The 16702-nt window shown below is 41.0% G+C and overlaps 1 pseudogene; it reads left to right on the top strand.

Annotated features, from left to right (window-relative positions):
* Nucleotides 1-16702, top strand: part of LOC111826835 — a 66785-nt pseudogene that overhangs the window by 10928 nt on the left and 39155 nt on the right.

Here is a 16702-nt window from a genome sequence, read left to right as displayed (position 1 = left end):
CTCACCTATAAAATGGGCATAAGAATACCTACCTTATTCAGTTTCTGTGAGAATTAAAGAAATAGTTTTTGAAAAGCTCTTCACATCGTTCCTGGTAAGGATATATTAAGGACTCAATAAGGGAGCTATTCTACTTTCAAGTTTATGATTATTTCTCATAAAGGAATAACTAGATGGATCTGCTTTTGTTTATTGAGCAAAAATTTTGAATGCCTACTATGTGCACATTTCTAGGTGCTGTAGTAGTAATATGAGATGTTGATGTTGCCGAGATGAATAATTTTTGGTCCCTGCTTCTCAGGAACTCCTACGGGGCAGGGTGGAACCAATACACAAATGAACAGTGAAGATCAAGAGGAGAAGTTGCCTCCCTAGGCTGTGAACAGTAGGCTGTGGGGAACGGGAGGAAAGGGAGCCCAAACAAGGCAGCGTGGCTTTGCCCTGCCTCTGTCCTTCTATGAAGCTTAGACTCCTGCAGTACCAGGTTATCAGGTCCCCAGTATACTATGTTCAATGTCACTGCTGTTCCCTCTGCCTGAAATGCTTCCTCCCTTATCTATCTGGTAAACTCTTCTTCATCCTTCAAAACTCAGATTGGTGACTACTTACTCTGGGAATCCTTGTCTGAGTGCCAATATTAGTCTTCCTGCCTCATTTGATACCACAATAGACCACTTGTTTGCTTTCAAGAGTTCCTCCCTCCTGGAAGGTGAATGTTCAAGAACTTGTTGTATTCAACTCCCTCCCCAGCTCCTAGTACAGTACCTGACACAAGGGCCCAGCATCAATATTTATTTATTTGAAAGAGATTGGTTTGGGTCCTGAAGGAGGAATAGGACCAAGATAAAAAGTTGGAGGAGGTCATTTCAAGCACAGGAAACCAAATAAACAAAGACAAAGGAGAATGGTTTTGAAAATAATGACTAGTTTCTGTGGCAGTATGAAAATAAAATGAATGGCATGGAATAACCAGAGGTGATATTTAGAAATTAGTTTGGAGTCAAACAGCAAAGGACATATTTCACCTAGCTCAGGAGTGTGAACTCATGCCTGCAGGTAATGGGGAGCCATTGAAAGACTTGAGAAAAGGATGAAGTGAGGAGAGTTGAATAGTAGAGAGTACTCAGGTGGTTATATCAAGGAGGGTTGGAGCGGGCTGTGAGTTGAGGTAAGGACACAACTCTGTGGTAAGACATTCATAGATGCATCATTGTTGAGAGACTCGGAATTTTGGGTAAGTAAATTTGTATTTAGGAATTAAAATCTTGCACCTAAAAAGTGAGTGCTTAGCTCCGCTCTTTATCTCTATTAATTCAGACAGTTTTTTATATAATATAAAGATATAATTTTCTGATTGATTAATTTTGGTTTGCAGATGCCATGAAATTTGTTGAAGATTGTGTCATGCACCATTCAGTGACACGACTTCAGCTTTCTCCAAGACTTCTGGAAGCAACAAAAACAATCTGGGTTGAAAACCTGCCACCTGGCGTTGACTCCTATAGTTTGAAATGTTTATTTGAAAATCCTCAAAATGGAGGGGGAAGAGTTGTCAGTATTGAATGTTTTCCTGAAGAGAGTTCAGCTCTGATAGAATTTTTTGACAGAAAAGGTAATGTCTATTAGCCTGATTTTGTACACCTTACCTGGCATAATTTAAATATGTTAACAGATCTTATTATTATAGTTATCAGTTAAATTCTGATGTATTTTATTTTTATTCATATATTTCCTTGGTAATCCAGTTAGGAATCCTGTTCATCTGGGATATGATACTTAATGTGTCCAGTGACTCAAACATTAAAGAAGTAATGTCACTTTGTTGAAAGATATAAAGTTTTTCTTATAAGTCTCTACCTATGATAACTGAAAAATATATAATTCTTAGAATCCTGGAAATACTATGTTAAAAAAGAGATTATCTGCTTTTTAACTGTACACTTGGCAGAAATTCCCAATTAATTTCAACAAGTTTAGATAAGGAAATACTCAGAAATGCACATGCTCCTAGAAAGTATCACTATGTCCCCTTTCACCTGTCAGGGTCATCATTCAGAAGTTAATAGGGGCAATTTCACATGATCAGTGGGTGCAGATCCCCTGTGAAAACCATGTCCAGCTGAACCTCAGGGAAGCACTCCTGAGGCTTTTGTAGACATAAATTGCCAGTCATCTGAGATACTTGGAAAGCCGGCTTGGAGATTCCATTCATGTTCAGAGGTCAAGGAGGAGGAATTAGAGAACCTGACTTCCTAGGGAAAGAAGAAACATCGTGTTTGGGATTAAATGGGGGAGCATGAGATAGGATCATGTGATATGCCACCCACTTAAGATAAATTGCTTCATGGGGTGTTTGGAAGAACCTTCTTCAGCTTTTATAAGTTGGAGAAGATGGGGTGAAGGTATGTTTTAGCTTAAAATAGAATGAAAGACCTAGTGTTCCTTGGGCAAAGGTAGAGCTACATACAGCTGACTACTCTAGAACTTAGCTCCCAACCAATGGTGGGAGGTGACAACTTTGGAGTACCACTAATAATAGGAAGTATTTAATTGAGGCTTATTTTATTTTTAAAAATTTTTATTGTTGTGTTACATATAGTATTACATATGTCTCTTTTTTCCCCCATTGACCTCCCCCCACCTACCCCACCCCCCAGCACATGCCCTCACCCTGCTAGTGTCTGTGTCTATCGGTTATGCTTATATGCATGCATACAAGTCCGTTGGTTGATCTCTTACCCCCTTACCTCCGCCTTCCCACTGAAGTTTGACCACCTGTTTGATGCTTCTCTGTCTCTGTATCTATTTTTGTTCATCAGTTTATGTTGTTCATTATATGCCACAAATGAGTGAGATCATGTGATATTTATCTTTCTCTGACTGGCTTATTTTGCTTGGCATAATGTTCTCCAGTTCCACCCATGCTGTTGCAAATGATAAGAATTCCTTTTTTTTTTAAACAGCAACATAGTATTCCATTGTGTAGATGTACCACAGTTTTCTAATCCACTAGTCTGTTGATGGGCACTTAAGCTGTTTCTAAATCTTAGCTATTGTAAATTGTGCTGCTATGAACATAGGGGTGCATATATACTTTTTGATTGGTGTTTCTGTTTTCTTGGGATATATTCCTAGAAGTGGGATCACTGGGTCAAATGGCAGTTCCATTTTTAATTTTTTGAGGAAACGCCATACTGTTTTCCACAGAGGCTGCACCAGTCTGCATTCCCACCAGCAGTGCACAAGGGTTCCTTTGGCTTGGCATCCTTGCCAGCACTTGTCATTTGTTGATGATAGCCATTTTGACAGGTGTGAGATGGTACCTCATTGTTGTTTTGATTTGCACCTCTGGGATGCTTAGTGACTTTGAGCATGTTTTCATATGTCTCTCGGCTTTCTGTATGTACTCTTTCAAAAAGTGTCTACTTAGGTCCTTTGCCCACTTTTTGATTAGATTGTTTATCTTCCTTTTGTTAAGTTGTATGAGTTCCCTATAAATTTTAAACCCTTATCAGAAATAACATTGGCAAATATGTTCTCCCATGCTTTGGGCTTTCCTGTTGTTTTGTTGATGGTTTCTTTTGCTGTGCAGAAGCTTTTTATTTTGATGTGGTCCTATTTGTTTATTATCTCTTCTTTTCCATTGCCTTAGGAGCTGTATTTCTAAAGATATTGCTATGACATATCTGCTATTGGTAAAGATATTATTATGACATGCCTACTATTTTGCTGCCTGTGTCTTCTTCTAAGATTTTCATGGTTTTTCATCTTAGTTTAAGTCCTTTATACATTTTGAATTTATTTTTGTGTAAGTTGGTGATCTAGTTTCATTTTTTTTGCATGTATCTGTCCAATTTTTTCAACACCATTTATTGAAGAGACTGTCTTGACTCCATTGTATGCTCTTGCCTCCTTTGTCAAATATTAATTGAGCATAATGGCTTGGGTTGATTTCTGGGTTCTCTGTTCTTATCCATTGGTCTATATGTCTGTTCTTGTGCCAGTACCAGGCAGTTTTGAGAACAGTGGCTTTGTAAGATAGCTTGATATCTGGTATTTTGATCCCTCCAACATTGTTTTTCTTTCTCAAGATTGCCATAGCTATTTGGGGTCTTTTTAAAATTCCAGATGAATTTTTGGAGAGTTTGTTCTAGGTCTTTGAAGTATAAATTTGGTATTTTAATGGGGATTGCATTGAATCTATAGATTGCTTTGGGTAGTATGGACATTATAATGATGTTGATTCTACAGTTCATGAACACGGTATGTTCTTCCATTTGTTCATGTCTTCCTCTATCTCTTTTTTCAGCGTCCTGTAATTTCCTGAGTATAGGGCCTTTACCTTCTTGGTTAAATTTATTCCCAGGTATCTTAATTTTTGTTGCAATGGAAAATGTGATTGTTTTTTTAGTTTCTCTTTCTGTGAATTCATTATTGGTGTATAAAAAAGCCATAGATTTCTGGGCATTAATGTTGTATCCTGCTACATTGCCAAATTCATTTATTAAGTCTAGTAGTTTTTTGATAGAGTCTTTAGGGTTTTCAATGTACAATATCATGTCATCTGCGAATAAGGACAATTTTACTTCTCCTTTTCCAATTTGGATGCCTTTTATTTCTTTTTCTTGTTTGATCACTATGTCTAGCACTTCCAGTACTATGTCAAACAGGAGTGTTGAGAGTGGGCATCCCTGTCTTGTTCCTGTTCTTAGGGGAAATAGTTTGTTTTTGCCCATTGAGTATGATGTTGGCTGTAGGTTTGTCATATAAGGCTTTAATTATGTTGAGGTATGATCCCTCTATTCGCACTTTGCTGAGGGTTTTTTTTTTTATCAAGAAAGGGGTTGGATTTTGTCAAATGCTTTCTCCGCATCAATTGATATGACTATGTAATTTTTGTCTCTCAATTTATTTATATGATGTATCACGTTTATTGATTTGTGAATATTGTGCCAGTCTTTCATCCCCAGAATAAATCCCACTTGGTAATGGTGTATGATCTTGCTGTATTTGATTTACTAGAATTTTGTTGAGGTTTTTAACATCTATGCTCATCAGGGATAATGGCCTGTAATTGTCTTTCTTTGTAGTGTCTTTACTGGTTTTTGGATTAGGCTAATGCTGGCTTGGTAGAAAGAACTTTGAAGTGGCTTTCCCCTTGAATTTTTTATAATAGTCTGAGAAGGATAGGTTTTAGTTCTTCTTTGAATGTTTGATAAAACTCCCCTGTGAAGCCATTTGTTCCAGGGCTTTTGTTTGCTGGTGGTTTTTTAATTTCATCAGTAGGTATTGGCCTATTCCGATTTTTTGATTCTTTCTGATTGAGTTTGGAAGCTTGTATTTTTCTAGGAATATGTCCATTTTGTCAAGGTTGTCCAGTTTGTTGGAGTAGAGTTGTTTGTAGTATTTTGTTTTTTTTACAAACCTTTATATGTCTGTTGGGTTGTTACTTCACCTCTTTCATTTCTGATTTTGTTTATTTGTGTCTTCTCTCTCTGTTTCTTGGTGAGCCTGGCTAGAGGTTCATCAATCTTGGTTATCCTTTCAAAGAACCAGTTCTTGGTTTCATTGGTCTTTTGTATTTTTTTTTTTTGGTCTCTATGTTGTTTATTTCTGTTCTGATGTTTATAATTTTCTTCCTTGTGCTTACTCTGGGCCTTTCTTGTTGCTCTATTTCTAATTCTTAAAGTGACAGGGTTAGATAATTTATTACCATTTTTTCTTGTTTTTTTGAGGTAGGCTTGTAGAGCTATGAACATCCCTCTCAGGACTGCTTTCATTGTGTCCCATAGATTTTGGATTGTTGTGTTTTCATTGTCATTTGTTTCTAGGATGCTTTTTATTTCTTCTGTGATCTCTTTGTGACCCAATCATTGTTTAATAGGATGCTATTTAGTGTCCAAGTGTTTGATTTTTTTCATTGTAATTGATTACTAATTTTTTGCCTTTTGATCTGAGAAGATTTGTTATGATTTCTATTTTCTTGACTTTGAAGAGAGTTTTTCTGTGTCCTAATATGTGGTCTATCTTTGAAAATGACCCATGTGCACTTGAGAAGAATGTATATTCTGTAGCTTTGGGGTGAAATGTTCTGAAGATGTCAATTAAGTCCATCTGATCTAGTGAGTCATTTAGGATTGCTGTTTTTTTGCTGATTTTTTGTTTAGAGGATTTATCCAGTGGTGTCAATGTGGTATTAAAGTCCCCTACTATGATTGTATTGCTGTCGATCTCTCCCTTGATATTTTCCAGAAGTTTTTTTTTAATGTATCTGAGTGTTCCTGTATTGGGTGCATATATGTTTATCAGAGTTATGTCCTATTGTTGAATTGCTCCCTTTAGTATTATGAAATGGCCCTTCTTATCCCTTATTATGGCCTTCACTTGAGGTCTATTTTGTCAGATATAAGTATTACTACCCCAGCTTTTTTCTTATATACATTTGCCTAAAATTTTTTTTTCTATCCCTTCACTATCAGTCTGTGTGAGTCCTTGGTTCTGAGATGGTTCTCTTATAAACAGAAAATATATGGGTTATGTTTTCTTATCCATTCAGCTACCCTATATCTTTTGATTCGAGAATTTAATCCAGTTACATTTGAGGTTGTTATTGATAGGTAATTGTTAGTTGCCATTTTTATTCTTTCTGCATGTGTTCCTTGTTCCCTTTCTATTTCTTGTTTTTATAGCAGTCCTTTTCACTATTCTTGCATTACTGGCTTGGTGGTAATAAACTCCCTTAGTCCTTTTTTGTCTGTGAAGTTCCTGATTTCACCTTAAATTTTTATTGATAGCCTTGCTGGGTACAGTATTCTTGGATTCAGTCCCTTGCTTTGCATCATGTTGTATATTTCATTCCATTCCCTTATGGTCTGATGTGTTTCTGTTGAGAAATAAGTTGCTATTCTAATGGGAGATCCCTTGCTGGTAAGTTTCTGTCTCTCTCTGGCAGCCTTTAGAATTCTTACTTTGTTGTTGATGTTTGCCAATTTAATTATGATGTGTCTTGGTGTCAGTCTTTTTGGGTTCATCTTGTTTGGGGGTCTAGGTGCTTCTTGGACTTGTGTGGCTTTTTTCTTCCCAACATCAGGGGAAGTTTTCTGTCATTATTTCTTCAAACAGGTTTTCTATTCCTTGCTCTGCTTCCTCTTAATCTGACAACCCTATTATGTGGATGTTGTTTTATTTCATGTTGTCCCAAAGGTCTCTTAGGCTCTCCTCCTGCTTTGTAAGTTTTCTTTCCAGTTGCTGCTGTGTTTTTTTCTACCTCGTCTTCTAACTTGCTGATGCAGTACTCCACTTCTTCTAGTCTACTGTTGAAGCCTTCCATTGTGTGATTTCTTGCAGCCATGTCATTCTTCATTTTCTCTTGATTCCTTTTCATATTGGTGAAATTCTCATTCAGCTCCTTATAATTCTCATTGAGTTGTGTGTATTTATCATTCAGACTTTTAAGCATCCTTAAAACTATTACTCTGCTTTTTTTCTCTGAGAAGTTACTTCTCTCCACTTCATTTAATTCCTCCTCTGGTGATTTCTCTTTTTCTTATCTTTAGAGATTGTTTTTTTGTCTCCCCATTTTTTGCTATAACGATTTAATTGTTTCTATGTCTTAGATCCAACTGCTTTTCTACCCAGGTTCTTTTGGGGGTAGTGCTATGTTGTTGATGATTTTGGGGACCCAGTGGTGCAGAATCTCATATTCCCTGGGCTTTGTGATCTAATGGAGCCCCTTACTTGAGCTATTTGGGTTCCCCTGATGTACTTGGGTCTTGAATGTTAGTTTCTGGTTCATGGATAAAGTCTTACCATGGATTGTCTGGCAATGTGACTCACTTCCGGCTTTATTGTGCAAGCTGTTGTGGATGTGATTGTGGTTCTGGCTCTCGTGAAAGGGGTTGCCTGAGGTCTCACTGGAATGTGTTCACTGTGAGTTCCTCGAGTCCACAGCCTGGGAGGAAGGGGTTACAGGGCCTGAGGCTCAGGTACTGTGACTTTGGCCATTGTTGTGTGACTCTTGCTTGGGTAGTCTCACTCTGCAACTCACTATGCGGATCTCAGAGCCTATGACGGTGGGGGGCAGCTGTCCTGTACTATGCGGTAGAGGCAGTGGGACTCTGGCCAAGGTGATTTCCCTCTGTGAGTCACGAGGGGGTCAGGAGCCAGCAGCTGCCGATGTGGGAGTCTCATGGTCTGTGGCTGGAACAGTGTGGGGAGTCTTCAGTAACTCACCAAGGTGTCCAAAAGCAGGCAGCCAGGAGGGGTAAGTCATGGATCCTGCTGAGGGAACTTTGCACCCTTGGTTGGAGAGGCATGTGCCCAGTGGCAGCTCATAGAGGGGCCCCGCATGCTGCATCAGCATGACCACGGTTTTCAGAGGTCATTAGCCAGGGAGGGGGAGGTGCCAGTTTTGTTGCAGGCGCTGTGTGTCCTTAGTTGGATATGCGCACACCCAGTGGAGGTTCACAGAGGCACCCTGGGACTTCCTGCCAGGGCAGCAGACTCAGGGGAGCCTGGGTACTGGTTCAGTGCAACTGGGGTGTCTGGAGGTCAGCTGCCAGGGAGGGGGAAGTCCCACTTACTGCTGCAGGGGCCTTGTGCTCTTTGTTAGATACGCTTGTGCACCCAGTGGCGGCTCACAGAGGCACCTGGGGGCTGCCTGCTTGGGTGGCAGACTCGGGGGACATGCACACTGGAGCAGAGCAACCACTGTATCTATGGGCCATCAGCCGAGGAGGGTAAAGTCTGAGTTTTTGCTGCGGGAACCATGTGTCCTAGGAGGTGGATGTCCTAGGGACTGTAGTTCTGTGGTCAGGGCAGCAGGATTTTGACTTTTGTGACTGCAGGGTCCCAGGCAGTGTCCAAGGCCAGTCTGGGTGATGGTGATGTTGAGTTCCTAGAGGAGGCTGCTCCCCCTTGAAGGTGGCATGAGCTCCTTGTCTGAGCCTGGCAGCCCAGGGAGTGCCTGCATCAATGCCAGGGGCTCCCTGTCCAAGAGAGCCTGGTCTGCTAGCTCCTGATTCTCCTGCAGTGTCTGACTATCCCTCACTCACTCACACACACAGCACACATATCCACATACCCCCTCACTCACTCACACCCTCCTCTTCACCTCAGTCCTGCCAGCGCCTTCTTCCCAAGTCTATTAAGGTTTATTTTATACCCGAGCTACACCTGTGAACAGTAGGATCCTCTCAAAGGTTCCATTTCACTTGACATCTTTGTACCATCTGATTATGTTGGTCATGCCTCCTCTTTAACCTTGCACATTCCCTGTTTTCCAGGGTCTCAGATACACTGACTTTCCCTTTCTCACTCTGGACATTTGAGGAGCTCTACAGAGTGCTACAAAGTGGACTTATAGACATTGCTTTACAGGCTTTGCTATTATTGTAATCCTTATTTTACAAATGAAGAAACTGAGGTACAGAAAGGTCAAATCACTTGACCAAGGTTCCACAGCTAGTGAGTGACAGAGGCAGGACTTGAACCTTGGCAGTCTGGGCCCATAATCAATGCTTTTAAGTTCTCCACTTTTCCCCAGTTTCCCGTTCACCTATAACATGAATTTTTCTTGTGGGATATTTCACCACTTACGGTGGGTTACCAATAATGAGGCAAAGTGTAGATAAAGATGGGTTAAGAACAGAATTTATTCAGCAGTATTGTTTTATATGTAGATTATTTGAGATGAATGTTAGGTACTTCACTCTGAAATTATTTGGTTCCATTCCCCCAAATCTGATTCACAAAATCTTCAGGAAAGGAACCCTTATGAAACACCTATTGCACGTGAGATTTTTTGCTGTTTTCTGCCATAGTATCTCACTGAATCACCATAATAACCTGCATGGTTCGATTACTGCATGGTTTGGTTACTCTTTCTTTACAGAAGAGGAAATGGGATGGAAAATTTAAGATCTCTTTGATGGTTCTTGTATCAGATAGATCCATGTTCAAATCTGGCTTTGGTTCTTACTAGCTTTGTGATCTTGGACAAGTTACTAAACCCACCAAATCCTATGTTTTCTCATGTGTAAAACAAAGTTCCTCTATTACTTACCTTGCAGGAACATTATGAGGATTAGATGAAATTATATCTGCAAAGTGCTTGGCACATGGTGGGTGCTCAGTCAGTGTTAGTGGTCACTGGTACTGCCCAGGCTTGTAGCGTGTACGGGGCCACATGGGGAAGTTGAGGCTATGTGTCTAGATCTCTGAAGGCCATGTTCTTTTTATTATGTCTGGCTCAAGGCCTAGGATCCAATCATCACAAGTGAAGTTATTTTTAACATCTTTACACAAGGATGCTATTTTAATCCAAGTTGTTACTGGAATTCATTCTAATTCCCTTCCTTCTTAGACTCCTTGTAATAACTACCACAAAATGAGCTTGGGGAGTAGAGTATCCCCCCACCCAAACACACACATGCCCATATACCATCCTAGCGACTGTCCCAGTAAAAGTGGCAAGAGACTGATTATAGCAGGGATGGGGGAGGTGCAGGATTTGCTGAATCAGTCTCTGGGATGTGCTCTGATGACTTTGAGGATGACCTTGGTTTGGAACCCCTGGTAGAAGGGCAAAAGCATGGGCTTTGGTTTCAGACAGACGCTGATTTGAATCTTAGCTCAGACATTTACAGTCTGCATGATCCTATTCGAGTTATCAAATTTATACTAGCCTGAGGGTTTTTTTAAGATTTTAATTTTATTTTTATATGTTTTTATTGATTTCAGAGAGGAAGGGAGGAAGAGAGATAGAAACATCAGTGATGAGAGAGAATCATTGAATGGCTGCCTCTTGCACACCCCACGGTGGGGATTGTGCCCACAACCCGGGCATGTGCCCTTGACTAGAATCAAACCCAGACCCTTCAGTCCACAGTTCCATGCTCTATCCACTGAGCCAAACCAGCTAGGGCTAGCCTGAGTTTTATCATTTTATCAAAAATAGTGATGATGATAATAATAGTGTGTCCTATCTCAAGGGTTGTTATGAGGATTAAATTAATTTAATATATGTAAAGCACTTAGAATAGTGTCTGACACTCAGTAAGCTATGATAATTATTATTATGCACCTTCCCTGAGAAGTAATAATGGAATCTAAGTCATCTATTAAGCCTAAAATTGCGAGAGGCACAAGAAACAGCACATAGCATGATTCTTAGACAAGGTTGGCTTTAAACACCAAAATATTCTTTACACTGGTGCAAACAGTATCCCCATGCTTGTGACCAAAGTCATATCTATTTCTTAACCTGGTGGTGATATATCAGTGTATCACAAAAACGGAAAATGGAATATACATAACAGAATTTCACCATACAGTGATCTTGGCCAGAAAGTAATTACTGCATTACACAAGGGATACCTGTGCAGTGTTAATACATATCAGTTCATATTTGAGCACTTTGAGAGTAAAGCTGCCCTTTTAATACTATGTTGTAACATTAAAGTTCTATAAACACTAGGATTGCCCCCCCCCCCCACAATAGGAAAGTTTAGTTTGTTTGTTTTCATTTGAAACCTATTACCCTGGGATTACTTTACTTTATTTCTTTCCTTTTAAGTGTTAGACACCATCATGAGCAAGAAGCTTGACCTCAATAATATGCCGCTGTCAGTGTTCCCATATTATACCTCCTTGGGCACAGCTTTGTATGGAAAGGAGAAGCCTCTGATCAAGCTTCCAGCACCATTTAAAGAATCTTTGGATCTTTCTTTATGGAAGTTCTTACACAAGAGGAATCATCTGATTGAGGAGATAAATGAAGAAGTGAGACGTTCTCACTGTGAGCTAACATGGTCCCCACTCAATGGTGAAGTTACCATCAGACCTGCAGCCACCTTAGTCAATCAAGGAAGAAAAAGAATCAAGAACTGGAAGAAAGATGCTTCCGCAGCCTTCTTTGGCATCAGGTCTAGATTTAAAGTTACCCCATTTAAAGTGGACCCAGTAGTGTGGGACATCATGAAAAATGACTTAGAAGATGAAAGAATTTCGATTGAGTTTGATACAGGTATGGGGATTGTAACCTTGGTGGGGAAATCAGAGGATGTACAAAACATTGAGCCACAAATCAAGGAATTAATAGAAAACGCCACTCAAAAAATTAAAAGAGAAGAGCAAAGTCTGAAGGAGAAAGTGAACATGTCTCCAAGAAAGTATTCTCTTTTGTGCCACAGCGGTGTGCAGGAGCTTCTCCGCAGGGAGTACCCAGAGATGGAGATTTTTTATGACAGAGCCACCCAACACATGTGCTTTAAAGGACTCGGTATAGATGTGTATAAAGCAAAAAGTGAAGTCCAGGATAAGGTGCACACCATGGATCAGAAAAGCATTCAACTTCCCCCGGAGGTTTTGCAGTTTTTGCAACAGGTCAACTGTTCAGAACTCTCCAAGTCTCTTTTCATAAAACAGAAAATTCTTGCAGTTTATGAGCTAGAGGGCACAACTGTTTTCTTAACCGGCTGTTCTTCTGAAGTCCTCTTAGAAGCTGAGAAGCAAATGGTCAGTGCCTTAAGTTATAAGCGCATAGACATTGAGGACCGGGAATTTCTTAACAGCAAGAGATGGAAAGCCATCACTAACATTTTGTCCAAGAAACTTAATTCCTCCTCAAAGACTGTAACGATCAATGAGTTAACTTCAGGAACCACAGCTGAGGTCATTATTGCAGGCTGCGTGAAAGAAGTAAATGAAGTCTACCACTTCCTTTGTGACTTTGTGGAAAAAAACATGAAAATAGAGAGATTCCTTGAAGTAAAGCCTCCATTAGTGATTGATTATTTAAAGGCAGAGAAGAAGCTATTCTTGCAAAAGATAAAGATGAACAAGCTAAATGTTCAGGTAGATTTCAATTCTAGGAACAAACCCAAAGGCATTTTACTAACTGGCTCAAAGGCCGAAGTCCTGGAGGGAATGAACATCCTCAAGCAAGCCAGGGATTCAGTTTGTGTTAAAAGCATCAGTATTGATAAGCCAGGAGCCAGCCAGTCCTTCCGGGATAAACCATGGTATTATAAACGTGAGGTACGGTCACTTGGTTGTTTTGTGGAACTACTGCAGAATGAAGGAAAGAAGGAGGGAGGTGGCAGTGATGGGCAGAAGGCCTCCTATCGGACAGAATTGGCCCCTGGAGTCTCGCTGATTGTACAGAAAGGAGACTTGACACGGTTTCCTGTTGAAGTGGTGGTGAATGCCGCAAACGAGGACCTCCGTCTCAGTGGGGGCCTGGCTGCTGCTCTTTCAAAGGCAGCGGGACCTGAGCTCCAAGCAGACTGTGACCGGATAGTGAAGGAAAAGGGTAAGATTGCAATTGGCCATGCCACCATCTCGAAAGCAGGAAAGCTCCCATACCACCAGGTGATCCACGCAGTAGGACCCAAGTGGGACAGCAGTGATGTTCTGGGGTGTGTGTCACAGTTAAAGAATGCCGTGAAGAAAAGTCTCCATTTGGCTTCTAAATGCCAGTACCAATCCATAGCCATCCCTGCCATTAGTTCTGGAGACGGTGGCTTTCCCTTATCCCAGTGTGTGGAGACCATTGTTTTGGCCATCAAGGAAACCTTCCAGTATAACTGGGCTGGACGCACCTTAAAAGAGGTTTACCTTGTGGATTTAGCTGAGAAGACTGTTGAGGCCTTTGCTGAAACTGTGAAAACTGTATTTAAAAACAACAAGCCTGGTACTGCTTCCCTGCCCAGTGTACCAGCAGGCGTCCAGCCGGGCCCGAGAAACACTGATGGAAACAGACAAATGCTGCTGTGCCCAGGAGGTCTGAGGATCCTGTTGGTGAAAGGAGACGTGCGGAATGCTATGGTGAGTGTCCCTTTTACAAAACACCCACTAAGTGCTGCAACTCCAGGGAGTCTGTTGCCAAATGAAGATTAGGATTAAGGGAGAATTAGGGAGAGAATCCCATGTTCTCCATGCTGACCTCGAAACAAATTTACTTAGAAAATAGGGCTACTTCACCACAGCATTTACTGATAGAGGGTGTCCAGTTATCTGTGGGACCTGGAAGTGTATTCAGATCATCAGGTTCCCAGTACATGTGAAAATCCACAATAATGGCTTACAATTACAAGGCTCTCTATATTTGTTCAGGGCCGTCATACCTGTGATATTTGGGCAAATGTGAAGTTAATTTCTTATCAAATTTACTGATAGCAGATATACAAAAATTAGAGTGTAGAGTGGGGACAGCAGACAGGAATCTTGTCAGTGGAATTGAACCAGGTTGAGCCTGGAGGACTGAGTCTGAGAGCCAATCAGCACCCAGCACCAGTAAGAAGCTGTGGGAAGGAAAGTGGAAACTGTACCTGGAAGTGGTCTGAGTACTATGTGGGGACAGTTATTGTAAGTCTGCCTGTGGGGTCATGTGTTTTTTTAAAAACATATTTAACAACCTCTTCAACACAGGCTCTAGCTAATGGAAATAGCCCTGGAAGCCCCTGCTGTGCCAGATGTTCCTTCTTTCCTTTGAGGATTGTGGGCAGGCCTGGGGAAGAGATTCCTAGGGAAGGCCAATTGCCTATCTTCTTGTAGAAATACCTATTCATATCGTTTGTCTACTTTTAAATTGGGTTATCTTTTTAAAAAAATATATTTTTATTGATTTCAGACAGGAAGGGTTTGGGAGAAAGAGATGGAAACATCAATAGTGAGAGAGAATCCTTGATCAGCTGCCTCCTGCACGCCCTCTACTGAGGATGGGGACTGCAACCCAGGCATGTGCCCTTGACTGGAATCGAACCTGGGACCTTCAGTCCACAGGCTGACGCTCTTTCCACTGAGCCAAACCAGCTAGGGCAATTGGGTTATCTTTTTATTACTGAATTTTAAGAATTCTTTATGTATTTGGGATATAAGTCCCTTACCAGATTATGATTTGCAAATGTTTTTTCCCATTCTGTGGGTCGTCTTCCTTATATGTATAAATCTTAAATGATAATAGAAGACTAATTGCTAACAATGATTATTTAGTATGTGCCAAGCACTTAGCATAGTACTTGGCTTGCATTTTCTCATTCAATGCCATGAGGTAGATTCCAGGATTATTCTTCTCAAAGAGATGAAGGAATGAGACTTAGAGGGGCTAAGTAATTCGCCCAACTCTCACAGCTAACAAATGGTAGAGGCAAGATTGGAATCTGTTCAGGCACTGTTTAAAAATGTTATAAAATGATTTAGTTTCTCATTAAAAAAATAAATACATAAAGAAGAAACTCTTTGACCCCTAGTCAGTCATTGGAATGTTCCATTCCTTGTCCATCTTGAACACTAAATAGTAAGATATTTCTTCCATTCCTTTATCTCCCACAGATGTTTGAGTTCTGATGCCACAGTACCTGCCATGTGTTGCTTGTCCGTGACCCATGCAGGACAGCTTTGAAAATGACTTAGTCACATTCCTTCTCCTCTCTTCTCTTGGTGTCTTACTCTAGCTGATTAGTCTGCTCACATGTCCTGCTGGAAAAGCTTCCATAGCTTCTCACTGTCTGTCGGGAAGTCCAGATGGCCTGGCACTTGAGGTCCTCTGCAGTCTACCCCCACGGTAACATTGCCAGCCTGGCTTGCACCATTTTGCTGTAGAAGCTGTCTATCAGCTCAACAGCTCACACCCACCATGCATGTGTTCCCCCTTCTGAATGATTTCCCCGTCTCCCCCTGCCTGCTTCAACTATTGCCAAAGGGCCCACATCACACAGGGTGTACTCAGTGGCCACCAATGGCACTTCCTCTGGACTCCTTCAGTGATCCCTGTTTTTGAGAGCTCTCTTTGTCCTGGAGTGTAATTTAAATAAGTATCTAATAACACATTGTCTTGGGTGGTATTTGTCTCTGAAAAAAGTCATCTTTAGTTATCCCCCTTGTGCCAAGTCCAATGGCTCAAATACAGTAATCCTTGATGAATGCTTTTTGTTAGAATGTGAAACAAATTGTTGGTTTTGTCTTTAGGCTGATGTTGTTGTCAACTCCATTCCTCGGGATCTCGACCTTAATAGTGGGCCCCTTTCTCAGGCCCTCTTGGCAAAAGCCGGGCCAAATCTCCAGAAGGAATTGAACGCAGCTGGACAAGGTATAGCTGTGGACATGGGCACGATTCTTCAAACCACTGGTTGTAATCTGCAATGCAACCAAGTGCTTCACGTGGTGGCTCCGAACTGGAACAATGGCAACACATCTTCACTCAAGGTGGGGTCTGGTTTTAAATTCTCTGGGAAATTGGGTACCCCATTGTTCTCTTTTCAATAATTGCACCCTGTCTGTTTCTCTTCTGCAATAATATCACATTCATGGCAGGTTCCATCATTATGGCCCTTTCTTTTAGTGTAGCTGACTGCTCCTGAAGACTAGTTATTGAAGATAGGGAAGAGTTATTGAAGATAGCACATCTTTTTAAAAAAATTGATTTCAGAGAGGAAGGGAAAGGGAGAGAGAGATAGAAACATCAATGAGAGAGAATCATTGATTGGCTGCCTCCTGCACGATCTCCTACTGGGGATCTACCCTGCAATCCAGGCATGTGCCTTGACCAGGAATGGAACCATGACCTCCTGGTTCATAGGTCGATGCTCAACCAAGAGCCACACTGGCCAGGCAAAGATAGCACATCTTTAGTGAGGAAGGCAAGGTGAGGGTATGAAGAATGGAAGAGCATGGAGGATTAGAACAGTAGTTGCTTTGATTC

Source organism: Myotis lucifugus, unplaced genomic scaffold, assembly GCF_000147115.1.
Source record: "Myotis lucifugus unplaced genomic scaffold, Myoluc2.0 scaffold_105, whole genome shotgun sequence".
NCBI classification, from domain to species: domain Eukaryota; kingdom Metazoa; phylum Chordata; class Mammalia; order Chiroptera; family Vespertilionidae; genus Myotis; species Myotis lucifugus.
Note: the sequence above shows the minus strand (reverse complement) of the source record. Positions and strands in the feature narration are given on the sequence as shown.